Source organism: Podarcis melisellensis (genome assembly GCF_964234715.1).
Source record: "Podarcis melisellensis genome assembly, chromosome: 9".
Classification (NCBI taxonomy): Eukaryota; Metazoa; Chordata; class Lepidosauria; order Squamata; family Lacertidae; genus Podarcis; species Podarcis melisellensis.
In genome coordinates, this window is record NC_138541.1 from 59,583,587 (window position 1) to 59,608,254 (window position 24,668).

General features: G+C 44.0%; 1 protein-coding gene and 1 long non-coding RNA gene across 6 annotated transcripts in view; one reads left to right on the top strand and one right to left on the bottom strand.

Moving 5' to 3' along the window:
* Positions 1 to 3,018: 3,018 nt before the first annotated feature.
* Positions 3,019 to 15,471, bottom strand: LOC309377442. Its single transcript, XR_014171575.1, has 2 exons — positions 15,407 to 15,471; positions 3,019 to 3,245 (listed from the first exon to the last, which is right to left on the bottom strand). It is a non-coding gene; the product is annotated as an uncharacterized lncRNA (long non-coding RNA).
* Positions 3,192 to 24,668, top strand: part of RBM47 (RNA binding motif protein 47) — an 83,262-nt gene continuing 61,785 nt past the window's right edge. For 4 of the 5 annotated variants that reach the window (XM_081924511.1, XM_081924517.1, XM_081924516.1 and 1 more), the window contains exons 1-2: positions 3,192 to 3,328; positions 4,422 to 4,537. The gene's annotated coding sequence lies outside the window, so the exon portion shown is untranslated. The remainder of the gene's footprint in view (positions 3,329 to 4,421; positions 4,538 to 24,668) is intronic. The other variant, XM_081924508.1, reaches the window with a different exon arrangement.

The following is a 24,668-nucleotide window of genomic DNA, read 5'->3' on the forward strand; positions in this document are numbered from 1 at the left end:
TATTTCTGATGGTGGCCGCTTCCTCTTCTGCAGCAGCGTTGGTTTTGAGTCACGGATTCTGTTGAACAAGATGCACGGGGTGCGATGAGATTTTGTGCTTTGCAGAAACTCATCAGGTCAGATTTGCCTCGAAACAGCGGGGTGTGAGTAATGTCAGATGGATGGAGTATACCTGGATTTCTATAACCCTCGGTGTTTTGTTTGGAGGGCTCCAAGCAACTGTCAAGGGAGATCAGAAGGACTTACTTATTGTTTCTCAACTAGTTTCCCTTTTTGTTTCTTTCCCAAAAACTGGAAGTAGCTTTAGACTGAGGGGTGGGGTGCATTTTTATTTTTATTTAGCCAGATAAACGGTTGAAAGCGGACAGAAACAATCAAATTGTCACAATCTCTGCCCCAACCTCCAATGGCACCAACGACTTCAGGTGTGCTATAACACCAGGTGAGTACAACAGAATCATTCCTGCCCCCCGGGTTGGAATTCATGACATTCTAAGGGTGGGTACTCCAGATTGCATAGGTAAAAATGTGAAGGTAAAGGACCCCTGGACGGTTAAGTCCAGTCAAAGGTGACCATGGGGTTGCAGCGCTCATCTCGCTTTCAGGCTGAGGGAGCCGGCGTTTGTCCACAGACAGCTTTTCGGGTCATGTGGCCAGCATGACTAAACCAATTCTGGTGCGATGGAACACTGTGACAGAAGCCAGGGTGCATGGAAACGCCATTTACCTTCCCGCGCAGCGGTACCTATTTATCTACTTGCACTGGTATGCTTTCAAACTGCTAGGTTGGCAGGAGCTGGGAAAGAGCAACGGGAGCTCACCCTGTCATGGGGATTTGAACCATCAACCTTCTGATCAGCAAACCCAAGAGGCTTAGTGGTTTATTTAGACCACAGTGCCACTCGTGCATAAAGTGAGCTTGTCAACAATCCTAGAAACCAGGGGTGCCAACTTGAATAAAATAAAATATTCAACTCCCCTTAATAATTTTATAGGGGGAGCTGAAGACACCTCAGCCCCTAGGAGTTGGCTCCTAGGCTGGCAGCAGTTCCCATTGAACTATCTGTGGCCATATTTCAAACAGTGAAAATCTAGACGGAAAAGTTGTTGAGCTTGCTTCAGCAAAATCGCAAGGGGAAAAAATGCCGTTATGTCTGGATTTTCCCGGACATTTTTCTACACGGACTAGACTATTTAACTTTACACACATCCTCAGTGCAGACATTTAAAGCACATTCATCGCACACCCCCAATATATATATGTACACATACACACACACACACTGGGAACCATAGTGCTGGGTGCTGGGAATTATAGCTCTGGCCAGGGATCAAATGCAGTTCCCAATATTCTTCTTTGGTATAGGTGGGTGAGCTTTCAGATGACTATACAGTAACAAAAGATCTTCCTGATTGAGATTCTACACATCATTTGTTAACCCTTTCACTGCCTGCTAGAGGAGTAGAATCTCCATCCGTAACAAAGGGGTGGTAGCAGCAGCCCTTTTTTTCTGGGGTGGGGGTATGCAGGGTTACACATACCCCTAAACATTTGGTGAGTCTTTGTACTTTTGTCAATTTACTGTATTTATTTCCCCCGATTTGAATTATAAAATGGCAATTTTCTTGAGACAAAATGAGAGTACCCCTAAACATTTTTTAAGAAAAAAAGTAGTAATACTGGGATAATGATTCCTTTGCAAAACAAACAAACAAACCAGAATTGGTGGATGTTATGTGCTAGCAACTCTTTACTGTCTTGTATAGTTTTACCCTTACGTTGAATAACCTATACGCCTTTGCTACAGTCTGAGGTCAAACCTGCATTTGTGATTTTCCAGAATGTGAAAAGTGGCATGAAATTGTCGCAATCAGGGTTGCCATATTTCGAAAACCAGGACGCCCTGAAAGTTGTCAAGCTTCTTTTAGGAAGACCCCCAAAGTTGTCGAGCTTTTTTAAGGAGCAACACCTTTTGGAAATTCGCCCCTCCCCCAGATGTCAATTCCACCTTTGAAATCCCGGTAATGTCCGGACGTATGGCAGTCCTAGTAAAGACATCCTTGCCCCCTCTCTGGTGTGAAATAAAAAAAGGCAATGAGAAACAGTGAAGGGAGCAATGACCTCCCTGTGTTTTAAGCAGCTAAGGCATCAGTGGCGTAGCGTGGGTTGTCAGCACCCGGGGCAAGGCAAGTAATTTGCGCCCCCTAACCCGTGGATTTGCGCCCCCTAACCCGTGGATTTGCGCCCCCTAACCCTAACCCCCAGATGTTGCGCCCGGTGCGGCCGGCCCCCCCTGCACCCCCCACGCTACGCCACTGTAAGGCATACATAGATTTTTAACCAATTGCCGCACACCGAATTGCCCATGCAATGGTCAGGGATGATGGGAATTGTGGTCCAAAATATCTGGAGTGCACCAGGTTGGGGAAACCTCTCATGGAAGCAAAGTCATGGGGAAAAGATCCTCAGAATATGCCCTTACTATTCTGGTGTGTTCTTGTATGGTCCAAGTTTTATTTCATATATTTATTTATTTTAATTATTATTTATTTTAATTATTTAGACAACCCCCAAAGTCGTGGAGCTTTCTTTAGTACAAAGGTTTTCGAGTTACAGAGCTTTTCTTCTTCTTTTGGTCTTTTTGGCACAATTGCCGCTTTCCAAGGATGCCCGATTTGAGGGAAATTGTCCGGGATGCTGTTTTTGGGGACGTTTCCTGGAAAATAGGGATGCCCAGCAGCCCTAGTGCACAGTTATCTACCTTGCTGAAACAGCAAGGACGATAAACTGGCCTTCGGGCAGCTAGCCGAACAGGATAAAATTTCAGTTCAGATTTATGGGAAGTCGTCGTTGGGGGGGGGGGGGAATCTGGTTTGGTGAGTTTGAAGGCTGGGAGTAGACAAGAGACAACCTCGCTACTGTGAAGAAAGGGAACTGTCGGGGCAGGGAAGGCCTGAGACCGACATTTCCCACAGCTTCAGCAAAAGAGGCAGAAGACTTAAGTTCTGGAAGCGGAATAGCTTAACTTTAAGGCTTTATGCCCAGTCAGGAATTTGGTCTAACCGATTAGCGCTCCTTTTCGCCTTTCTGGAATGCGTCTTTCAGGCCCATGAGAAGGGAGGGTATTTTTTTTTCTTTTTGGGTTGGCTCATTGCAACTTTTTCGCCTTTCCAGTCTCCAGAAAATTGCCAAAGGACAAGGCGAGTGGTATCTCAACACTTCTCGTCTGAACAGGCCAACACACCTGCAAATGCAAAAAGATGCATTAACTCGCGGTCCAGATTTTCCGGATTCCTGCAAAGGCTGCTAAGCTGACTTTCCATCCAGGTAGGCAGACTTCTTGGTGCCGTTGTGTGGGCTTGGAGGCTCCTGTCTTCTCCTCAAACTACGCTTTCCATTCTTTTATTTTTAAGTTTCTAGTTTTGCATTCTTCTGCAGCTGTTCTTTGAGAGTTCCAGGACAGCCTTCCCTGATAGCTCTTTGGACATCTTGCTTAGCTGCATATACCTTAATTCCTTCCCTTTATTTCCCATGTTCCCATAAGTTTAATATTATCAGCTGCTGGTCACAAGGTATCGTCTACCTGGAATTTGTATCCGAGATCAAATTTCTGCAAGGTATTCCCTCCCCGTCAGCTTGTCAGCTTGATTTCTTATTTTTGATGCCATACTTGCAAGCTCTGCATGTTCCGTTAGTCTGCTTCATAAGCTACGTTATTGGGATGGTAAACTTCTTTTTCTTTCTTTTTTCTTGGTGTGTGTGTGTGTGTGATTGATTGAGTGAGTGAGAGAGAGAAGGTCCTGTTCTTCCTTTTGTTTTAAGAGCAGAATACACTGATCTGCTCGACTCAAGCTTTAAGAATTCCTAAGTGAATAAACCCACCTTTGTGCCCTCCTCAGGAATAAAGGGTTGCTGTAGCTCAAAAAGTAAAAACCAGGACACCCCCAAAATGGTTGAGGTTTTTATTTTTTTTGGAAACCATCAAAATTGTCAAGCTTCTTTTAGACAAACAGCAAAGTTGCTGAGATTTATTTTTTTTAACAATAATGCCCAAAGTTTGGACAAGTAGCAACCCTAAATTAGATCTGAATGACAATGTATCCATAGTATTGTATTATAAGAAGAAAAACACCCCCCCCAAATTGTTGAGATTATTATATATATTTTTAAGGAAAACTCACAATTTTCTGATTAGCTTGCCTGAGATCCAGGACAAAGCGCCGCAAAGTCACCCCGGACGTCAATTGCACCTTTGAAATCTTGGTAATGTCCGGGAAAATCCGGATGTATGGCAGCCCAAACAAACAAACAAACAAACAAACAAATCCGTTTAGATCAGTACTAAACCCTGATATTAAATCAACACTGAAAATAAAGTAATGCTTGGTATGTTAACAAGATAATGAATATCCTTTCTCAGGGTTAACAAAAGACTTAGCAGCGTGTTTCATAGAACAAAATAGCCTTGAAGCTTATCTGAGATCCTAAACCCAGCTTGGCTGCGACTATGCCCCATTGAATTCAACAGGACTGCATGTGAGTAAATGTGGTTATTAGTACTGCACTGTGATTTTAAAGGGGGGGTGGATTTTTTTTTTTTTTACCAGCAGGCTTGCTCTGACTGATCCATTTGGTTAGAAGTGACTTTGGCTGCAATCTTGCACAGCATTAGACTGTAACATTACCATATTATGCAAGCTTATTACCAAGTAAATATTCATAGGATGGTCCTATAAATTCCCAAGGACTCCAGTGTGACCAGGGTAGGAACTGGGCTATCCTTATATAGATGAATTGTATCGTTTATTTCCAGTTTCCTGAATTAAAATCCTAACAGGAGGAAGGCAAGGCAATGATAAAATCTAGATAATGAGCATTATTTCATCTCAAAACATGCCCTTAGTTCTACCCCATCTGTTAATTCAGGTCATCTAAGTGGTGTTTCTGTACAGAAATGTTGGCTCTAGGAATGTTTTGGATCTCATAGCAGAGTGAGCTTTCCTGCTTTCCCCCCTTTCTTTAAAGTTATCTTGGACAGTTGCACAGCAAGTGCCCTTTTTTTGTTTTAAGAGAAGGAGACCGACATTGAGCTTACTTGATTTCAAGGGGAAAAGAAAACTATTTGGTCTGTTGCAACAAATATGTAGCAAGTCGTTCTGCTGTTATGAGTCCTGTGATTTCCCGAGTTTTTGCAACCTTCTTTTCCCTCGGTATGCAAGTGTGGGATACAGGTGCCAGACTGCAAGGGTGGAAAGATCATGCGCAGTTTAAGCAGAAACTTAAAAACCGAATACAGCTTACACTGTGGGAGAGGAAAACAAGATAAGAGCAGAAACATGCTGTTTCTTATACTCTCCCCCCCTTTCCTGGGAGAGCTTTATGGGCAAAATGAAAACGCTGTCTAATTATAAATGGAGAAGGAAATGTTCCTGTGTCTTTGTAATTCCCCCCACACAATCGTATTTTCCATACAAGTTAACACAGAGGTAGCAGCAGCAGCCCAATCTATCATCATTCTGTGATTTCAGCCCATTGCACTTTTCACTTGTGATGAAAACATTACAAAAGTCATGCATTCGTCTCGATTTGGACAGGGTGCTGTTGACTAAGGCCGATTGGATTCTGGTTAAGTGTCAGCTTGTGAAAGCTTCTGCGTGCGATTGTTTCACCACCTCAATATGACTTTGGGACTGTCTATCTTGTGAACCAAAGAGGCTGCAGATTGAACCCATTTTGTGGAGCGTATGCTTGGCGAATTTCTTTACAAGAAGTTCTGCGGGCGTCTCCGTGACCTTCTGGTGTGAGGCTGGGTCCTTGGAAAGGAGCCCACTCACCCCAAGAGCAACGTCATGTGTTTGAAAAATGGCATGCAGAATGAGATGCCTTGATTCCTGTGTCCCATGCAAAAAGGACAGTGTGTCCTTTGGCGTTTTCTAAATTGTGTTTCACAAAGCACTGCTGTAAAAACAACTACTGCTTCTCCTCCGAAAAGTATTTTTGCTTAAAAACCCATTTTTTAGTGGCAGGACCTCTCCCCCCCCCAATACCTAATAAAGTGGTACCTTGGGTTACATATGCTTCAGGCTACAGACTCCGCTAACCCAGAAATATTACCTCGGGTTAAGAACATTGCTTCAGGATGAGAACAGAAATTGTGCTCCGGCAGCAGGAGGCCCAATAAGCTAAAGTGGTGCTTCAGGTTAAAAACAGTTTCAGGTTAAAAACGGATCGCCGGAACGAATTAAGTACTTAACCCGAGGTACCACTGTAGATAAAAATCTGATGGAATATACACTCGTTTTATGCATCTGGGCTTCTTGCAATGTTGTATTCTTGCAAATGTTTTTCCATACTCTGGCAAGCTGTAGAGACAGTACCTGTGACCCCCTCTTTCCAGGCAATGATTTCAACAGCAGATTCACCTAAGAGTTTGTTGTGCCATGACCTGAGCAATCGTAGGAAGCCACAATGTAGCTGTTAAGGTATATTCATACGAGATTATTTTATTGGCTTTGGGTTTTCCAGTATCGCATGGTCAAATGTATACCACTCTAGCAGAGTGCTGCAAACCCATTAATCATTTTCAGCTTGTCATGATAAAAGATGTGGTTTTTATCATACTATGGCTGAAATCAGTAGGCATTTCAAGTAAGACATGGTTAGGCTCACATGTTTCTGGGATAAGGCCCCAGTGAACATAGTGGAACATCTCGTGAGCATGGGCAGAATTGCACTGCATATTAAAATGAAATCAATGAGACTTAATTTGATTAAAACACGTTTTATTTGTAGGTTGTGCCTCCCCCTCTGTGCTGAAAGCTTTCATCCATTTACAGCATTATCAATATGTGATTTTTATGTATCAATAAGCCTGGAATCCTAAAGACACATATTAGGAAATAAATCCCCTATGCTCAGTGAGGCTTAAGCACCCTTCATTCAGGCTATAAGTCTGACAAGTCATTCAGGAGCTCACGAATGGCCTTTCTGACATAACTTATGCTTGCACTTTATATCATAAGGGTCTATAACTTTGTATTTAGATGCTTGCTCCGTATTTTTCCATATACAACATGGGAAGAGGGACTGTCCTTTTATTTGTTTCCAGTCAAAAGGACTCTCTTAAGAATTCCTCCCCCCCTTAGACTTTCTCCCCTCCCATAATAACATGGTTCATGGTAGACCTAGCTCTTGCCAAGATCAAACACATCTTCTCAGTATCTTTGTCAAGATAAAGTCAGCTTTGAGTAGCTGGAACCTAAAGGGGTTTGGGTGACACAACATCTTCAAACAAGCACAATAGCTTCTTATTAATTCCAAGGACATCAGACATGCTAAGTTCTGGAGGTAGTTTTTATAAGAGTACAGTACGCTCTCTCATTCAGTTTTCTTGATTATCTTAATTGATAGTGCCCTATCATGTTTATTTGTGTAACAATTCTAAGCCATTTTTCATGCTGATGGATTCCAGGGAGATATACTGCAATCATCATCATACCATATAATAAATAATCATATCACACATGCTTCATAAAAATAAAACTGAGAAGTAATAAAACTATCAGTAAGGTGGAAGCTGTTTTATCTGATAGATTGGGTTGGTTGAAAGACAGATCATTGGCCGATTCTCAGTCAATGATCAAAGATTGCTGGCATTTTTACTAACCATTTGCTAAGCAAGACCTTTCTTATTTTCTTCTGTAAGAGGGGAGACCCAGGGTCACTTAATATATGCGAGTTATGCCTTAAAACAATTTAGAGATCCTGTGGGTTTTGTTTTGGGTTTGCTTTTGTTTATGGTAAAATCAAAAAACATTGGTGGATCATGGGATACTAGAAAATAACTAGAGCCTACAAGACTGAAATCACCCCACCTGTAGTGATTAGCTATTATTCTGCAAACATTTTATCAGTCTCGTTTTGTATTTTAAACAGCTTTATTTGTATGCAATTAGTAATGGACTTGCAATGATCTATGGCTGATCTATTAAACAGAACTCCTGTTCATCCAGAATTCCAAAGAGCCAAATAATCTGTGTGTCTCCTTCTCCTGTCCATCTCCCCTTACTTCAGTCCTGTGGTCGGAAAAGGTTGTACATCTTTCATTTTACCTTTGATCTGGCTGGCTGGGTGGCATGTTCTGCTGGAATTGTTCTGCCTCTGCTGGAGGCAGGAGAAAACCGATAAATTCCTCCCGGCTGCCCTGTTCTCGAGCTACAATGCAGCCATCAGATAACAAGCCCCTTAAATCTCTCCCCTTTCAGTTGTAATTGCAAGCCGGAGGTAGGCGGGTCTAGATCCTATTTACCAAACCCGGCAGCATTCCAGCAGAAGCTCACCTTGCCAAGTCGGCTCTGAGTCCTAAGTTATAATGTAAAGAACTAACATTCCTTTAGAAACCGTAGAGGTGCATGGAGCTAAAATGGAATGTTACTGCTCTTCAACATGCACAAGCAATGCTGCTTTAAGCTTGCTTGCAAAAGGTAAAAGAAGAAGAAGAGTTTGGATTTGATATTCCACTTTATCATTACCCTAAGGAGTCTCAAAGTGGCTAACAATCTCCTTTTCCCTTCCTCCTCCACAACAAGCACTCTGTGAGGTGAGTGAGGCTGAGAGACTTCAGAGAAGTGTGACTAGCCCAAGGTCACCCAGCAGCTGCATGTGGAGGAGCAAGGAATTGAACCCAGTTCACCAGATTACAAGTCCACTACTCTTAACCACTACACCACACTGGCTAAAGGACTTGGACAGTTAAGTCCAGTCAAAGGTGACTATAGGATTGCAGCACTCATCTCGCTTTCAGGCCGAGGGAGCCGGTGTTTGTCCACAGACAGCTTTCTGGGTCATGTGGTCAGCATGACTAAACCACTTCTGGTGCAACGGGACACTGTGACGGAAGCCAGAGTGAACGGAAACACCATTTACCTTCCCGCTGCAGCGGTACCTGTTTATTTACTTGCACTGGCATGCTAAGTTGGCAGGAGCTGGGACAGAGCAACGGGAGCTCACCCCATCGTGGGAATTTCAACTGCCAACCTTCTGATCAGCAAGCCCAAGAGGCTCAGTGGTTTAGACCACAGCGCCACCCGCTTGCTTGTATTACTGTGAGCCAATAGAGGATCCTGCAAAGCAGTTGGGGAGAGCAGAGTCTGTATAAACCAGGTCTTGTTCCCTTTCACCAGGTTTTGTGTAATCTGCGCGAGCGAGACACTTTTGGCACCTTTGTAAAAAGTACGGCAAACTGACACACCGACTACAAAATATAATTTGCAATCTAATTTAAAACGACGATGATAGCACCATGGAGGAAGTGAAAACTAGGAGGGAAACTTCCATTCCCATCAGAGAAGGAGGATTGTGCAAGCAGGGTGAAAGAACGCACTTGGTTTTCAGTTTCGTGGCCTCTAAATGAACTGCCCAGGGCGCATAATGCAAAGAACAAAGCTGGAGGGCGGGGAAATGCAAAGTGAATCCCGAAGCACATGGAGATGGCACGCCTTCTTTCAGAACAGGTCTTTCTGACTCTTCTAGTGCTCCAAGCTGGGTAGGAGACACCTCCCAGTAGAGGCTAGTCTTTTGGGACAAGCAGGCCACTGCCCTCTAAGTTCAGTCTACCCTCCTACCACCTTGTCTTTTTACCTACAACCAATCCAGAACAGGGCAACCTGCCAGCTACTCCCTCCTTACGGTTGCCCTGTAGACTTCTTCTTCTCTGGCGATCACTCATAGCCCAAGAAGATTGTCTTCCATAAACACGGTCTTACCAGTGAGTTTGTAAGTGACTGTGGAGGCCAATTCTGGATCCACACATCCTTCCACAGTGGGGACATAGGTTTCTGGGTAGGAGTTGATCACGGTGAGGGTTTGCCAAAGGTGCCTTCCTCTTAGCTCATTTCTCCCTTTTGTCTTGAGTTTGAGCGTCTTCAAAGTCCATTACACCTTTGGTAAAGGCTGTTCTCCAATTGGAGCGCTCGCAGGCCAGTGTTTCTCAGTTGTCAGTGTTCATATTACATTTTTTGAGATTTGCCTTGAGAGAGTCTTTAAACCTCTTTTGTTGACCACCAACATTACGCTTTCCATTTTTAAGTTCGGAATAGAGTAGTTGCTTTGGAAGATGATCAACAGCATGACCGGTCCAACAAAGTGGATGCTGAAGAATCATTGCTTCGACACAGGTGATCTTTGCTTCTTCCAGTACACTGGCATTAGTTCACAGGTCTTCCCAAGTGATGCGTAAAATTTTCAGAGACACCGTTGATGGAAGTAGTACTCATCAGGGAAGAAGATGGGGGCAAAACTAGAATTAGCTGGCTCCTACCTATCATCAGCTCTTGGCTCCACATACCGTTGGGCTCCCTGGCTTCTGTCCCACCAGTGCCAATCGGCATCAGCCACCACTCCCATTTCTTTTCAGGTGGACATATCTGAGACTGTCCTCCATTGCAAGGGGCCCTCTTGACCCCTTCCGATTGTATGACTCTATGATTCTGTGATTCCTCACACTTTGAAATGATCTCCTTCTCCCCTCCCACAGGTCACCGGTCTGTTCTCTGGGGAGAGTAAGTAAGGTCTGAATTCAGGTTAGCACTCACTTAGAACAGCTTCTAGAGCCTTGCATGGTAGAACCCTTTGCTCTGAGTGAGTATGGAGCACGGAAATAACCCTATCAGCACATACCTGGAATTAAGACCAATTGGTCCCATAGGGTTTACTTCTTAGCAGACATGTTTGGGATTGCCCTGTAAAAGGATGCTTACTGCTGTACAATAAGATATCCCCTTCTCAAAGAACTCAGAACTGGTTGCAAGGCCAATACATACATACATACATACATACATACATACATACATACATACATACTTAATATACCGCCTAATACCCAGGGGTCTCAGGGTGGTTCACAGAATAAAATCAAGATGTAAAACCACAAAATACATAATTAAAATAAAAACAACAACCCAATAGCCCCCCCAAAAAAACACACATTTTAAAAGGGCATAGGATGTTGATCGGATCAACCAGGTTTGCCTGGTTAAAATGGAGCGTTTTGTTTCTAAAGGTGTATAATGAAGGCACCAGGCAAACTTCCCTGGGGAGAGCATTCCACAGACGGGGAGCCACTGCAGAGAAGGCCCCGTTCTCGTGTTGCCACCCTCCAGATCTCTCATGGAGGGGTACATGAAGGAGAGCCTCAGAAGACGATCTCAGGGTCTGGGTAGGTTCATATGGAAAGAGGCAGTCCTTGAGGTATTGCGGTCTTGAGCCGTTTAAGGCTTTATAGGTCAAAACCAGCACTTTGAATTGGGTCAGAAAACTAATCGGTAGCCAGTGCAGTTGGACCGGGATCGGTGTAATATGCTCAAACCATCTTGCTCCGATGAGCAGCTTGGCTGCTAAATTCTGCACTAGCTGAAGTTTCCGAACCGTCTTCAGAGGCAGCCCTACATATAACGCATTGCAGTAATCTAAACTTGAGGTTACTTTTACATGGGTTGCGGAATCTGCATTCAGAGCTGATGTAGTTTGCTTCATATCAGATGCCCATTTCTTGTGGAAGGGGCTTCTTGCCAGGTAGGGGCAGAGCCACTGTGCTAGCTCCCCAGCAAGTAGGTTGGCATAGCTTCCCAGGAGGGGGAAGATGATGAGGAAGTTGGTGTGGTGCAAACACATTGCAGAGCCAATCTGGTGCTCCCGCCGGCGCTTTTTCACCATGCTGACCTCCCTGCTCCCGGTCAGCAGCACTGACTTACCTGAAAGCTAGTGGAGCATGTACCCCTCATCCACATAAAATGCCGCTTCTGATTCTTGGGATATATTGAAATCTCTGAAGCACAACGATTTGTAGATCCTGCTCCTTCTTCTGTAGGCTTTGGTGCTTCTTCTACTTAGCTGCAATATTTTGGTACGTTCGCTATTGTAACTTGGGGACCACTTGCCACTGTAGCGTCTCACTCACAACACTTGCAGTTGGTTACCTGGTGACCCATCTACGTGTCTGCCACAAGCTGCTTTCATGGTCTACTCTGCTGTGATTGCAAAGAGCTGAGAAATTAAATGGTTCAATATGGGTAATGACATATTTTTAAGAGTTATTTTTCCAAATAATTATGGTTGTAATGGTCGGAGTGACAGCTGGTCAGAATGTGTCCCTGCTTGCCTGCTTCCCTGATTTCCAGTCTACTTTAAAAGACAGCTGAAACTTATGGCATATGTTTCTAAGGTATTTCCCCATGTAAACTCCCACCATTATTCTTTGGCAAATAAAAGGAGGTTTAAATGCTTTCAAAATGGAGAATAGGTTCCGTTTTCCTCCTGCTTAGTCAATGTGGTTGATGAGCCATTTGAGTCATGCCTGTACACATTTGAATAGTCTCTCCACAAACCCACGTTTTTATTTTTTGTTTTTAATTTCTTTTTGCTTTTAACTTATTTTCAACTTTTTATGATGTTATTGTTTGGTTTTATGTGCTTCTGCTGTTGTAAACCACTATATTTTAATGATGTTGTTGTTTAGTCGTTTAGTTGTGTCCGACTCTTTGTGACCCCAGACCAGAGCACTCCAGGCACTTCTGTCTTCCACTGCCTTCCACAGTTTGGTCAAACTCATGTTCGTAGCTTCGAGAACACTGTCCAACCATCTCGTCCTCTGTTGTCCCCTTCTCCTTGTGCCCTCCATCTTTCCCAACATCAGGGTCTTTTCCAGGGAGTCTTCTCTTCTCATGAGGTGGCCAAAGTATTGGAGCCTCAGCTTCAGGATCTTCCAGTGAGCACTCAGGGCTGATTTCCTTAAGAATGCATAAGTTTGATCTTCTTGCAGTCCATGGGACTCTCAAGAGTCTCCTCCAGCACCATAATTCAAAAGCATAAATTCTTCAGCGATCAGCCTTCTTCATGGACCAGCTCTCACCTCCATACATCACTCCCTGGAAAACCATAGTTTTAACTATACAGTAGTACCTCGGGTTACATACGCTTCAGGTTACACACTCCACTAAGCCAGAAATAGTGCTTCAGGTTAAGAACTTTGCTTCAGGATAAGAGCAGAAATCGGGCTCCAGCGGCGCGGTGGCAGCAGGAGGCCCCATTAGCTAAAGTGGTGTTTCAGATTAAGAACACTTTCAGGTTAAGTACGGACCTCCGCAACGAATTAAGTACTTAACTCGAGGTACCACTGTATGGACCTTTGTTGGCAAGGTGATGTCTCTGCTTTTTAAGATGCTGTCTAGGTTTGTCATTGCTTTTCTCCCAAGAAACAGGCGTCTTTTAATTTCGTGACTGCTGTCACCATCTGCAGTGATCATGGAGCCCAAGAAAGTAAAATCTCTCACTACCTCCAGTTCTTCCCCTTCTATTTGCCAGGAGGCGATGGGACCAGTGGCCATGATCTTCGTTTTTTTGATGTTGAGCTTCAGACCATATTTTGTGCTCTCCTCTTTCACCCTCATTAAAAGGTTATTTAATTCCTCCTCACTTTCTGCTATCAAGGTTGTGTCATCTGCATATCTGAGGTTGTTGATATTTCTTCCGGCAATCTTAATTCCGTCTTGGGATTCATCCAGCCCAGCCTTTCGCATTATGAATTCTGCATATAAGTTAAATAAACAGGGAGACAATATACAGCCTTGTTGTACTCATTTCCCAATTTTAAACCAATCAGTTGTTCCATATTCAGTTCTAACTGTAGCTTATTGTTGCACATAGAGATTTCTCAGGAGACAGATGAGGTGATCAGGCACTCCCATTTCTTTAAGAACTTGCCATAGTTTGCTGTGGTCGACACAGTCAAAGGCTTTTGCATAGTCAATGAAGCAGAAGTAGATGTTTTTCTGGAACTCTCTAGCTTTCTCCATAATCCAGTGCATGTTTGCAATTTGGTCTCTTCGAAATCCAGCTTGCATTTCCTGGAGTTCTCGGTCCATATACTGCTTAAGCCTGCCTTGTAGAATTTTAAGCATAAGCTTGCTAGCGTGTGAAATGAGTGCAATTGTGCGGTAGTTGGAGCATTCTTGAATGATACTGCAGTATATAAATATTTTTTTCTATAAATTAAAAAAAAATGGCTAAAGCTTGGAAAGCCTTTGATTTCTGCCATTGCAGAGAATCTGAAGTTTTCCTGTACAGTATTACTTAATTTGTATCTAGCTCCAACTTCCATGGGAGAGTGGATAACTTGTTTCCATAAATGTTTTGAAATGCCTGTGAAGGCTGAACAATTTGACGGAAGCAAAGCCAAACCAGCTCAAAGAGCTGAATGGTTAATGCCCATGTCCCCACTTTTCGCTTTAAGAAAGAGAAGCAAAAATTGTTTCCCACTTATATACTGGTTCCCATCCAAGAGAAGTATCAGGTCTGCAGCTGCTGAACTGTACCAATAATGTACCAATAATTCACCCAGATTGCCTACTGGCCCGAAGATAGTCTTTATTGAGCATTCGTCTTGATTGACTTTCAAGGAGATGGTTGGCTATTTAGTTCAGATTTAGATAGTGTGGCGTCAAAGCAACTGTTCTCCCACCCTTTCCAGGGCATTTCCCTATCACTCTCCTTATTGCAAAAGGTCCATTGTTTGGGGGGGGGGTTGGGGGGGTAACACATTTATTGCACAAGACTTCTAACCAACTTTATCCATGCAACCTGAATTTGTGACTGAACCCCATCTGAAAACTGAGACAGGCTAGAAGTGCCCACTTTGTCTTGCTTTGACCTCACTGCTCCGATGGCAACATAAGAGAGGAAAAATAAACAGAATCGAATGGAGTCGTTGAGCTGGGAGGGACCGCAGGGGTCATCTAGTCCAACCCCCTGCAATTCAGGAATCTTCCCCCAAATTCAGGGATCGAACTCACAGCCCTGAGATTAAGAGTCTCGTGCTCTACTGACTGAGCTATTCCCTGATGGAATGTGGAGGCATAGTTTTGCCTTTGGACTCATTTACAGTTTAAGCAACTAAAAATATTCCAACGTAATTGCCAACAAAGCAAAGGTAAGACCTTATTCTCCACAATGCTTTTGCAGTATGAAACAGAAACCCCCATAGCTTAGTCAAGAACTACTTTGAACTGAAGTACAGTATGCTTTTTCCTGAAGGGGACCTCGTTGTTTTTTCTACTGCTTGGGGTGCTGGGAATGAGACGGTGGGCCTATGCTCCAAACTGGAACAGAAGCAATTTTAAAAATAATAAGCCTTGCGCTTGATTTAGTGACTGCCTTGGCAGGGAAAGGATTGTGTCAGAACAGATAGTACTCAAAGCTGCCCTTAACTCTGTAAGATTTGCATGCTTTCTTGGTACGAATAAGACTAACAAACAGGGAAGGGGGATTGGAATTACATAAATTCAGCATAACAACCCCCCACCAGACTAAAAAAATAATTCTCCATATAATAAGAATCTTAAAAACATTCACCGAATAGGAAGCATATCATATGCACTGCCTCCTGCAGCAGCAAAATTGCAAGTTTAGACTTTGGAACCTTAGGAAACTTTGTTTTGCCTCATTAACCGTGCGACTTTGGAGTTTGCTCCTACCCTGTAGAGGAGCATATGGGTATTTGTCTGGGTCTTAACACTTGAGTACACTCGCTGCTATTTACACTAGTATTAGAGCTCACGGTGGCTTATGTCAAAGTGCAGAATAATATAGATTTTGAAAGGGCCACATTGTATTTGGACACAAGAATGGGTGGAGGGAGAAGGCAGGAGAAACCTTCCTGTATGCTGAAAATGTTGGTGTTCAAAAAGAAAGAAAGGGAAAGTTTGCCTCCTCCGAAACAGGAGTGAAATCCACAACATACATTGATGGAACATTCCGTGTGCATTCCTTCTCTTTTAAGAATCAAGGGAACTGTCGTTTGTGCTGAGCAGGATCCTAGGATTCTTTGGGGTAAACCATGACCGTAAAAGTGATATAAATGTGTTTTAAAACAGGCATCTTCAACCTTCTAAGACCCAGGACCCACTTTTAACCAAAATATATAATTGAGACCCGCTTCTTAACCTTTAACCCTACGTTTGCACAGTGGCAGAGTTCCTGCTGTCACCCAGTTTGGATCAGGCCACAACCCACTAGTAGCTTCTCCTAACCCACCAGTTTATTATAAGAAAAGCTGCTCCCTTTCCCTTATGGAGTATTCTGGAGCCCGTATAGAGTCCTTAAGTAGGTTCTCTATCAGTAGGAGAAAGTAATAGAGGCCAACCAGAGTATATTGAGAAGCAAAGCAGCTAGTAAGCCTGATCTTTATCCAAGGAACTGTGGCTACAGGGTCCCCACTCACCACGCACAGGAGGGAGGACAGAACCCTGAACAATGGTGTGCAAGCCCTTATATAGACTTTTGAAATTGCCCGCCCTGTAGCCCAAGGCTACCCCCCAAAACATCATACATACATCACAGAAGGAGGTGGCCTACAGCAGAGGAGGTGGTCTACAGCAGAAATCCTGTTTGCCAGGATGCCTGATAATGGTCACTGATTGCATTACCTAGGCAGCCTGGCCATTCTTTTGTGATGGTTATTACTTAGTTCCTGAGTCCAGGTCACAGGCTCACCCTATTCATACACAAACACGCCCTTAAGACAGGATTTGCCAGCAAAAACACAATAGGAAGGCTTTCCCCATTTGCCCCACTTACTATAGAGGAATATCTGAGGTCATTGGGAGAGTCAAAATGGCCTCAGGATTACTCTCCCATACTATTTCAGACACATGGTTCATATATTTAGCTCTATGAACATTTATTCCATATTGGAGACCTTAAAATTCTTATAACAAGTTGAAGACCAGCGCTTTAAAGGCGGTGTGCATGGGACCTTGATCCATCCATAAGCATTTTGAGGGATATGAAATGGCAGCTAAGAACAGTCCCTGCATGCAAAAAGAGCAGGGATGTGAAGCTGCGGTGAATGTGAGCATTCACTGCAGCGTCGCATGCCAGCCGCATCTCTTAAAATGCTTACAGATGGATCAAGGTAGGTTGGTAGGTCAGCAGGTTGGCTTGCAAGCAAAGGGAGTCAACTCCAGAAATCCTGACCTATGCAAATCAAGTGTTTGAGAAGCAAGCAAACAAAATGTCTTAAAGTGTGTGTGTGTGTGTGTGTGTGTGTTTAGGGGCTTAGAAAATCAGAATGCTTCGTGCCCATACTCCTGGACATGCCAAGAAGGATAAACTGAATTCGAGAGTTACAGGAATGTGGAAGGGAAGGAAAAACACGAGAAACAAAAATGCTGGAAGCAGTGTAGGAACTGGAAGTTTTTTAAAAATAAAAATATGCAAGTTGTGAAAGCTGGGGGTGCTGGTAACTATTGGGCTCAGAGCAGCTGGCATGAAGAGGAGAATTCACTATTTTCTTCCTTACTTTGATCGTGAGGAAATCCTACCCATAAAAGCTGGTTTTTGCATTGGGAAGAAATGCTGCTTTGGTTTGGCACCAAAAGAAGGGCCAAGGTTAAGGGGCAAAACACATCAGGTTCAATATTCTGATCTATATCCCCTTGAAACCTTAATGAGCCACTGCTCGGGATTGTGGGATATTCACCTAAGTCAGTCAGGGATGTGATTTGGTATAAGGCAGCTTCCTGCACTCCCGAAAGATGGAGGGAAGTGTACTAAAAAATTAGAGTGGGAATTTGAGGAGATAGAAAATTGCAACAACGTGTTCTCCACCAAGGAACAGTGCAACTCGAGAAAAATAAACACAGTAAGAATGAGTGCTGAAATACCATGGCAGTGCAACCTTGCTTATTTTGAAGTAAGTTCCACGGATAATAAACAACCAGACTTCAGCATCATTAAAATTGCAACCTGACTGTCCAGAGTTTCCATGCCATGCTGAACTGGGTGTGAGAATATTGTTAATGGCCATGTCTTTTTCTTTTTTTGGGTAAATGCATTTTATTATCTTATTATGATAGCACATACACACATGACACTTAGAAAGCAAACTACAAAAGAAAACACAAAACAAATGATAAACATATATACATAAATCTGCAAGTATCTGCACACGGACTTATGTTAATGGCAATTTCTAGGCCGCAAACTCGGTCAAAATATATCTCATTGATGCACAGGATCTCAAAAATAACCAAGCAGAATAAATCAAAGAAAGAGAAATGCTTTTTTTTTTTTAAAATGGCTCATCTAAGGAGGTTATAAAGCAATAACCTATTTCCATAAGAAGGCTTGCTGAAATAACCAAATCTTAAGTTGGTGCCTGACCTTCATTGCAGATAATGCCAATTTGGTTTCACTAAATCAAGAGATTTGGGGCCACCACACTAAATGCACAATTTCTTATTGAAGATAGTCTTAACAGTGCCAGGCTCCGTCAGACATGCCACAGTGGCGGATCACAAAGACTGGGCAGGGGTGTAAGGAGTAAGGTGATCTTTTAAGTAAATGTTAACTCTCTATGCTAACAGTAAGACCCGTGAAGACAGACCAGTAGCATACAAAGGTGCTTTGTCTTGTCAGTGGCTAATGTCTGACAACACCCACATGGAGTCCATTGCAGCCATCTGTTCTCAAGGATACTAGTAGCTGAACCCACCCTAGATGAACTACCATGATCCAAGAACCGTGCATCTGGCAAATGAGCTGCAACCGTGCTTAGCAGTGTCCGCATTATTCCGAGCATCGTCAGCAATTTTAGCAATTTTTGTGAACGTCTTTAGCCGCAGCAGATAATGTAGAATTTATGCTCTGCATCTTACATCCCAGACTCTGTCCATGTATGACTGCTTCTGTCTGTGCTTACGAAGGAAAAATTGAGCAGAACCATTTTACGGCTGTGCTTCCTTTTTTGTCTGAACTGCCTGGCCTTTTAATGAAGGCCTTCTTATAACCGTAAGCAAACCCATTGTCCCTTGCCAATTCTGAGCTGAAGGAGTTAAATGAAAACATGTCTAATCTCTTTATCCTTGTCACACCACTCTGCTATGCAGTAATACACCAAAGAATTTTTCAGAAAGCAAAGGTTGGGGACATGGAATTGCTCTCTCCGTGGCTAAGGGGAGAAAGAAAACATGGAGCAAACTCCTGTCAAATTTCAGTGTTACCCAGTGAAGTATTTTAGGCTTACAGGGTTGGGCAGGGAGGGAGGCCAGCGTCTCAAAAACATCAGCAACTGATGGCTGATTCTGTATTGTCCATTTTTAAAAGATAGAACTGCGAGACAATTTAGGAGAACTAGTAACAGCTTCTTGCAAATACTTAGCATGGTAGTAAACCTGTGCAAAAAACAAGTGAATGGCTGCAAACTTGCAGAAGGAGTTAATTGGGCAGGGCTTTTCAATTTCCTTATGCAATACCTGCAGAGACACAGTGACACGTAGCACAGAGATTTTGCTTTCAATGTATGTTTGTTCCTGCTTTCCGCAGATAAATTCTCAGGGGTGTCAATGGCACTTTGCAAATGGATGGCACTCAAATGCAGCCTGTGTTTTATTCTAGAACAAGGGTGGCTAACAGCAATTTCATGTGGGCGGCCCTGCCAAATGATAAGTCTGGGTTTGGTGGTAAAAACGCCTTATGATTTCACCTGTGGCAGAGCGCATGTGCGCGAAACCTGTGAAGCTCTTACTGCAAGGTGGAACCTGTTTGTTCTGGAGCATGATCCCTCTGGACCATGATGCGGGTGGTGCTGTGGTCTAAACCACTGAGCCTCTTGGGCTTGCTGATCAGAAGGTTGGTGGTTCGAATCCCCGCAACGGGGTGAGCTCCTGTTGCTTTGCCCCAGCTTCTGCCAACCAAGCAGTTAAAAACGCATACCAGTGCAAGTAGATAAATGGGTACCGCTGTGGCAGGAAGGTAAACAGCATTTCCGTGCGCTCTGGTTTCCGTCATGGTGTCCCGTTGCACCAGAAGCAGTTTAGTCATGCTGGCCACATGACCTGGAAAGCTGTCTGCAGACAAACGCTGGCTCCCTCGACCTGAAAAGTGAGATGAGCACTGCACCCCATGGTTACCTTTTGCTGGACTTAACCGTCCAGGCGTCCCTTTTTATCTGCTCCAAACATGTGAAACTCTTACTGCAAGGTGGCATGTTTGTTCTACAGTATGACCACTCATGCACTGATTAAAATGTGGTTTTTACTCCCTGGAGAATAGTGGTCACAGAAATTGATCACCCCTTGTCCTATAACTCAGTCCACTCTACAGCACCAATAATAGCGAAAGCAGGTAGTGAGTGTTGGCAGAAATGCAGCCAGAATGAGGCAAAGAGCATGCTCAAGACTTATCAAAGTGCAACATGTGTGGCTTACTCCACCCCAAAACTAGTCCACGCCACGCACAATAGCCACAGAATATTGAGTACCAATTACGGGGGAAATAGGGGAAGGTGCGGAAGGGTGAGTGGACAACAGAATCTCAGAGGATGGAATGGATGGCAGGAAGCCTGGACAGGACAGGATACACAGATGAATTTTGTTGCAAGCTCCATTTCCCCACTCTTAATTCAGAGTTCTAGAAACTCTGTCCCTGTAAGAGAAGTTTTTTTATTAAAGTGTGAAACAAGAGGGTGTGATGACTTATTTCCACATCTCTAGAGAGCTTCTATTTAAAGTTCCAGTTGTGGCGGATGACTAAGATTTCTCAATCTTTTCAGCTATAGCATTATTTTGCTCAAAAAGGAAACAGTTTGATTTTTCTGTGCGTTTCGGTGTCTGTCTTCGCAAGACTGCCAAAAGGCTATTGTGGCGAGCTTTCCTCTTCCCTCCTTTAGCTTAAGGAGGTATCATAGAAATTTCTGGTTGCTGAATAATACTTTTCTTTTGGATTAAATGGGAGGCAGACTTCAAGGCCCCACCCCTGAGTCACTTCGCTGGGCCCACATCTTTTGAGGGCAGGTCATCGAAGTGCATCTCTCTTTTGAGGAGTGGCCGATCCAATTGCACTTTCTGCAGGCAAGGCAGAACTATCCATTCCAGAAGATGCAGACTGGAAGGAGGCAAGATCAGAATTGTAAATCCTAGTGAGATACAGCAGGCGGCCTCCCCTGGGGTGTGTGAGTGTGCTGTGGCCACACAGAAAACAGACTTGTTAAAATCAATATATTTCGCATGGAATATTCTCTCATTGTGCACTATTGTGCCCAGAACCAAACTCCGAGAATGACTAATCTATGATTTGATGATGATGATGTTGATGACGATGATGACAATGACAACAACAACAACAACTTATTTATACCCACCCATCTGGCTGGGCTCCCAACAGAATAAAAAACACACGATAAAACATCAAACATTTAAAACTTCCCTAAACAGGGCTGCCTTCAGGTGTCTTCTAAAAGTCAGATAGTTTCTTATTTCCTTGACATCTGATGGGAGGGCGTTCCACAGGGAGGGTGCCATGACCGAAAAGGCCCTCTGCCTGGTTCCCTGTAACCTCACTTCTCGCAGTGAGGGAACACCCAAAGGCCCTCAGAACTGGACCTCAGTGTCCAGGCTGAATGATGGGGATGGAGACGCTTCTTCAAGTATACTGGGCTGAGGCTGTTTAGGGTTTTAAAGGTCAGCACCAACACTTTGAATTGTGCTTGGAAACTTACTGGGAGCCGATGTAGGTCTTTCAGGACCGGTGTTATATAGTCTCGGCGGCCACTCCCAGTCCCCAGTATAGCTGCCGCATTCTGGATTAATTGTAGTTTCCAGGTCACCTTCAAAGGTAGCCCCATGTGGAGTTCATTGCAGTAGTCCATGCGGGAGATAACTGGAGCGAGACAGTCCGTGGGCAGGGAGGGTCTCAGCCTGCGTACCAGAAGGAGCTGGTAGATAGCTGCCCTGGACACAGAATTGACCTGTGCCTCCATGGACAGCAGTGAGTCCAAAATGACTGCAAGGCTGCTCACCTGGTCCTTCAGGGGCACAGTTACCCCATCCAGGACCAGAGAGTCCCCCACAGCAGCCTTTAAAACCTTGATTGTTTCATGCTATTTCATTCAATGTGAGTGCAATTCTTATTGCAATGGCTCATGCGAACCTCTCTAAATAATTTGTCTCCAGAGTGAGACACAATCTTTCCCCCTACCTTGTACTTCTTCTGCTGTGCCACACACAAGTCCAAATTGCCAACTGGGCAATGAATGCAACCCATAGAGGTTCTCCAAGGATGCATTTCTCACTTCTGCAATCGGCAAATGCATGCCAAATATCAAGACGATGATGTTCAGTAAAGTCATAAGGATATATCTGACAATTCCCTTGCACGAGATATAAGGTAGCACACTTTTGGTTTTGTGCATCCCTCCGGTGAGATTGCATAAGGAGAAACAGGATAGTTGGCAGGCCTCCATGTTTCTTGCCTAAAGTCTTATCGAGACCCAAAACCAGTCCTGAATAAGTCTCTGCGGGGTGTGTACTACTATTTTGCCATGCTTCAGAAGTCCCAGGACGTAGCAGTGTGTACATATAATGCCGCTGATCTGCCTGGTCAAGTTGAGGAAGCTTAATTCAGTAAAAAAAATAAAATAATAATAGCACAATTTCCCAGAAACTATAGAATTCCCAGAAACAATTAGAAGAAGAGGTCCACCATCATCCATGTGGTTCATTCAGAAAAGGATTAGCTCATTTAAGAGAAGGAATGATGGGGGACATAATTCCATTTAGGTAACAGCCGCACTCCTGTTGCCTTCAAAAACTTCCTTGGATTTCTTGAGGTCTTCCCATCCCCCAGTCCTTTATCTTGCAAGGAAACAAAAGGAAGTGGAAATAACTCTGAGCAGAAATGCTGGAATGAAACATGTGGGGCATCGTGGTTTTGTTAGTCATTGCCTGTAAAAAATAATAATTAATCACCACTTCAGGTTTTATAACTGCAGAGGTACTTTTTAAATTGTCTGCTCAGCTCTTGCTCTTTGTTTGGAAGTGGGAAGGCAACCTTGTTTAGGGAAGTTTTTAATGTTTGATGTTTTATCGTGTTTTTAATATTCTGTTGCAAGCCGCCCAGAGTGACTGGGGAAACCCAGCCAGGTGGTTGGGGTATAAATAATAAATTGTTGTTGTTGTAAGGTAAAGGTAAAGGGACCCCTGACCATTAGATCCAGTCATGACCGACTCTGGGGTTGCGGCGCTCATCTCGCTTTATTGGCCGAGGGAGCCGGTGTACAGCTTCCGGGTCATGTGGCCAGCATGACTAAGCCGCTTCTGGTGAACCAGAGCAGCACACGGAAACGCCGTTTACCTTCCCACTGGAGCGGTACCTGTTTATCTACTTGCACTTCGATGTGCTTTCGAACTGCTAGGTTGGCAGGAGCAGGGACCGAACAACAGGAGCTCACCCCGTCGCAGGGATTCGAACCACCGACCTTCTGATCGGCAAGTCCTAGGCTCTGTGGTTTAACCCACAGCGCCACCTGCGTCCCTACAGTACAGTTGTTGTTGTACAGTATTATTATTATGAGATAAATTAGAAGATGATATGTCAGTTGCAGAGATGTTCATTTGCAGCACAGTCCTGTGTATGTTTACTTGGCAGCAAGTCCGACAACATTCAGTGGGACCAATTATTACCAGACAAATATGCGTAGTATCACAGCTTTCTTAGTATCTCCCAGCTGCGGTTCTTTTAAAGCACTTATTGAAAATCATCCCTCTGTGTATACAATAGTTCCTCGTGCTTTAGTGTGATCTCATAACAGAACGCAAGGCAAGGCTATGCAGATAGAAGCATCCTTGACTTTTAGGGACATCAAGGGCAGGGAGAACATTGAATTATTAGAAAAATAAAACACTGTACTTGGGGGATGTCGTTGCATTGAGAACAAACTCTCTCAGATAGTCAGTGACCCAGTAGGGAATGCAGGCCATTCCTTTCAGGGTTCCTTGCCATATACCTTCTGTAAATATATACATTTTGGGGATTGCATGCCCACAATTGGAAAACAGCCTTTACCAAAGGTGTCATGGACTTTGAAGACGCTCGAACTCAGGACAAAAGGGAGAAACGTGCTAAGAGGAAGGCATGCTTGGCAAACCCTCACCGTGATCAACTCCTGCCTGGAAGCCTATGTCCCCACTGTGGAAGGATGTGTGGATCCAGAATTGGCCTCCACAATCACATACTTACTGTTAAGACTGTGCTCACAGAAGACAATCTTACTTGGCTACGAGGGATTGACACAGAAGAAGAAGACTCCCCCCATTAACCTCCCAATTAATTTCCAAGGTGTCCCCTTTCTTCCCCATTCAACTACTAAACTCACTTTTCACCTTCCCAATCTCATTTTTAAGCCACCCCTCTCTTCTGTTTTCTCCTTCACCCCCATGTCCATCACTCTTTATCCCCCTCCTGTTGTGCAACTCCAAACTTGCAAACCCAACCCCCCTCCATGGAGACATCCTGCATCCAGTGGCGTAGCATGGGGGGTGCAGGGGGGGCCGGCCGCAACACCTGAGGGTTAGGGTTAGGGGGCGCAAATCCACGGATTAGGGGGTGCAAATTACTAGCCTTGCCCCGGGTGCTGACAACCCACGCTACGCCACTGCCTGCATCTCCTTCCTCCCGTACTGTGCAAATACTAGGCATCCTTTTCACCTTTTGACCAATGATGCCCTCCTATTCTGAAAAACCCTGGCTTTCATCTCCACTCCAATCCAGTGTTTCTTGATCCCTCCTTTTCTGAAAACCCCTTTGCACCCCCATTTTCAGCTTCACTCTGTTTTCC